Source organism: Chelonoidis abingdonii, chromosome 1 (assembly GCF_003597395.2).
Source record: "Chelonoidis abingdonii isolate Lonesome George chromosome 1, CheloAbing_2.0, whole genome shotgun sequence".
Lineage (NCBI taxonomy): Eukaryota > Metazoa > Chordata > Testudines > Testudinidae > Chelonoidis > Chelonoidis abingdonii.
The window spans coordinates 371,740,775-371,745,244 of NC_133769.1; the positions used below are offsets into that span (position 1 = coordinate 371,740,775).

General features: G+C 45.6%; 1 pseudogene; it reads left to right on the top strand.

The window, feature by feature from the left end:
* The first annotated feature begins 2,080 nt into the window (after positions 1 to 2,080).
* On the top strand, positions 2,081 to 3,632 carry LOC116822464 (olfactory receptor 52M1-like; annotated as a pseudogene).
* Positions 3,633 to 4,470: the final 838 nt, after the last annotated feature.

The window sequence follows — 4,470 nt, forward strand, 5'->3', positions numbered from 1 at the left end:
GCCTCTTTTACCTGTAAAGGGTTAAAAAGTTCACCTAGCCTAGCTGACTCCTGACCAGAGGAACCAATGGGGGAACAAGATGTTTCAGAAGGAAGGAGGGAAGTTTTTCCTTTGTTGAGAGTTTCAGTTTCAACCGGAGTGAAAAAGATCAAGGAACCAGCATCTTATCAGAGTAGTAAGCGTTAGAAAGGGATAAATAGGTTTATGTTTATTTCTTTGTATCCTGTCTTGTGCAATTAGAGGTAGAATCAAAGTGCGTATGTGGTATTTTCATTGGTGTACTAAATTTGTGCCCAGGGGAACATCCTCTGTGTTTGGAATCTGTTGTCTGTGAGAGTAACTGGGATGCTAATCTCTCCCAGAGGGTTTTCTTTTATCTTTCTTTTCTTTAATTAAAAGTCTTTTTCTTAATACCTGATGATTTTTCCTTGTTTTTAGATCCAAGTGGGTTGGATCTGGATCCACCAGGAGTTGGTGGGAGAAAGGAGACGGGATGGTTAATTTCTCCTTGTTTTAAGATCAAGGGGTTTGGATCTGTGTTCACCAGGAAATTGGTGAAGTTTCTCAAGGCTACCCAGGGAAGGGAGTGCTTGTGAATGGTGGCAGCCAGACCAGATGTAAGCTGGTAATTGAGCTTAGAGCTTCTCATGCAGGTCCCCCACACCTGTACCCTAAAGTTCAGAGTGGGGGAGGAACCTTGACATCAGACCTTTTGGCTGCATCATGTCACTGGGAGCTCACAATGAGTTGGTTGCTCACAATGACCCCTAAATCCTTTCCCGGGTTCCTGAGTTCCAAAATATGGTGCCCTAGCCTAGAGGTCAGGCCTGCATTTCCTGTCCTGAGAGGATCACTTTGCATATGACTGTAATAAAACATTTTCTTTGCATGAGCCCATCTCAGCAATACACAATCAGTATGCCTGCCCTGGCCTCCTCATTGGAACCACTCTGTCAGTCTTTGGGTAGTCCACAAATTTTATGTGGAGTGGTTTTCTATTTTCTTCCAGACCACTGATGAAAATATTGAATAGCATTGCGCTTAAAACTGATCCCTGCAGAACCCCACTAGAAACACTCTCTTCCCCCCACCCCCCGCCTTTGCTGACCATGGCCAATTGACAACAACTTGCTAAAATCTGTCAGTTAGAAAGCTTTAAGTCCATTTCACGTGTGTTCTACTGATATTCTATAGTATTATGTTTTTATCAGGATGTTTTCCCGTACTAAATCAAATGCCTCAGAGAAATCAAAGTCTATTGCATCTGCATCATGTCTTTGATCAACCAAACATGTACTCTTATTAAAGAATGAAATCATACTGCTTCTTTCCAAATGTAGAACAACAATCTTTTTAAACACATCTTTTTCTGCAAGATTAACAAGTTTCCTTTCTCCCTCTAGGAATCAGCCTAAATCTTTTCTAGGAGTTCTTTAGTTTTTAATATACTTTAAAACCTCCTTTTTGTAATCTTTACCCCCTCAAACATAGATTTTTCCCTGAAGTCTTTAACATCCCTTATCAATTTTCATAACTTCCAATTTGTATTGCTTGCTATCTGTTTTCCTTTTTTTCCACCTATGTTCTTCTGTGAAACCCCCCTCATTCACTGCCTTCACTTTGCCACTGAACTGGGGTTTATCCAAAGTTCTCTAATTTTCTTGACTGTGGAATTGTGACTTTCTGAATATCAAATCACCTCTTCTGAAAGAACTCCCAATTTTCATTCCAGTTGTTTCTGTTTAAATTTTTCCTCACAATCAGTTTTGCTGATAATTTGCTGCAGCCTTGAGGCATTAGCCCATTTGAAGTAATAAGGGTCTATAGATATTACTGGTTGGGAACTCTTCTCTGTTTGTCCATTTAAATGTCATCAGTTCGTTCTTCATTTTGCTCTCTTCTATCATAGACCCCCTTCTTTGTCTCTTCTCTAAACGAAACAGTCCCAGACTTTTCAATCTGTCTGCATATGGCAACCCTTTCAGAGAGATGGGTAACCAAAACTGAGCACGTATCCAGAGCAGGTTATTCTTCATCTGAGTCTTAGGCATGCAGACATTGTCTTTCTTTTGGCCTTCAAATGAGCAGGTGTTTCCATGGAGCTGCTATTAGCGATGCCCAGGCCTTTTCCCTGAAGTATGTTCTAGTTGGGATGTTTTCCCTGGCACGTGCCTTGGCAGCGATTTCATTTTTTCCCAATATCAGATTTTAAGCAACAGGTGAATGCAGAACTCCCTTCAGCATAGACTCTCTTGTCGGGATTTCATTGCATCAGTAGCCACACTCACATTTCCTGCTGGTGCCTATTAAGAATTCTCAGACCATGGCATGAAGAAAACATTGATACAAGGAGCCCCATAAAATATGGAACTGGCATTAGTAGGGTCAGTTGTTCGTAATTCATTTCTCTGAATAATGAAAATGTCATTTTTCAGTCTGTGGAGAGTGATCAATCTGCTTCACCCACTAGAACAGCCTCCAGTAGTGCATGTAGTGTCTTATATTAACATTGTCTCTCCAAGAGGCATCTGTACTGCAACCTGCAACGCAGAACCTGGGCATATAAAGGAAGAAACAAAACATATGGTATATTCAGGAGACACCATTCTGTCTGAGATATGGACACCTTCGCCCTTACTCCATGTCTTATTCCAACTCAACCGTCTTTGACAGTCCCTCTGCCTTCATCCTGCTGGGTGTTCCTGGCCTGGAGGCAGCCCATGTCTGGATCTCCATCGCCTTCTGTGCCATGTACATCATAGCCATCTTGGGGAACTTCACCATCCTGTACATTGTGAAGATGGAGCTGAGTTTCCATGGGCCCATGTACTATTTCTTCTGCATGCTGGCTGTCACTGACCTGGTCATGTCTATGTCCATCCTGCCCAAAATGCTGGCAATATACTGGTTCAGTTCCAGGGAGATCGATTTCAGTGCCTGCCTCACCCAGATATACTTCATTCACTGCTTCTCAATGACTGAGTCTGGGAACTTCGTGGCCATGGCTTTTGATTGCTACGTGGCCATTTGCAATCCCCTGAGACATTCCACCATCCTGACAAACCCTGTGGTGTCCAAGATTGGCCTAGCTGTGGTGCTGCACAGTGGCTTGAATGCATTGCCCTTTCCCTTCCTGGTAAGACAATGACAACATCATCCCCCAGCAGTACTGTGCACACGTGGCAGTGGTAAAGTTGGCCTGCGCCGACATCCGTGCCAGTAATTATTATGGCCTCTTTGTGGTATTCTGTGTAATTGGTCTGGATGTGATTTTTATTGCCTTGTCCTACACCCAGATCCTCAAGGCCATCTTCAGCCTGTCGACAAAAGATGCACGGCTTAAATCTTTTGGGATCTGAAGCTCCCACCTCTGTGCCATCTTAGTCTTTTACATCCCAAATCTCTTCTTCTCCCTCATGCACAGTTTTGGCAACAATGTGCCCCTGCATTTCCATGTTCTCATTGCCAACATTTACCTCTTGATGCCCCCCGTGCTAAACCCCATCATCTACGGAGTGAGGACCAAGCAGATACGGGACAGTCTGCACTGGCTCTTTACTCATAAAGCGATGAAAAGTTTTCTCCTGGTGCTCTGGCTCTCAGACCTAGCTCGATGCAGAGCTGCCTGGTGACATGGTGCTGAGCCCTCTTTCATGAATCACTGCCTGGGTAGTCATAGTGATATTGTATCTTTTCCTGGCCTTGTTATTCTCTGTCAGTGTGACAAACTGGGAAATCGGTCTTTTGACAAGTTACGCCCTATGCTGCCTAATCCCTCAAAGCTCTGCTCCCTGCTCCACCGATTCCCCCAATGCCCCATCTCCTTTTCCATCTCTTCCATCACATCTCCACCTCTCTTCTGACTCTTCCCCCAAAGCCCCATCCCTGTTGCTTGTTTCACTTCTTCCGATCCACAGCCACTTGCTGGATCATCTCCACCTCAATCACTTGCCAGCAAGACTTCCTCTGCTCTAGGGCTGAGACGGGAGCTGCTGCAGCCTGAGAAACAGCCTGCTGTGTGTGCTGTGCGGATGCAGTGATTTGGCTAACAGGCCAGTCAGGAGCAGAGCGGGAAACCAGGAAACTGAATAAAAGCAGCTGAGGATTGGGACCAGGGCTGTATGGGAGGCAGGAAAGACTGTGCACCATACAGCTTGTGGGCCCTAAAGCTCAGCTACAGAGTCCTGAGGGCAGAGTCCAATGTGTGGCTTATTTCCTTAGCTTTCCGCTCTCTTCCCCCCCCACCCCCCGACTGGGGGCCTGTAGGAGGCTGGATCCCTGCAATGGGGATGGGCTGGGAGCCCTTTGCCCTGAGCCAGGCCTCGGGGGCAGGGCAAGGGATCAGCTTTGAAGCTAGGTGGACAGCAGTTCAGACATGCGAAAGGATCAGCCCCTGCATTAGCTGGGAGAGTGGGATGCTGGGCAGAGGCCAGGGTGGTTGCGGTATCTCAGCGGGAGGGAGATAAAGAG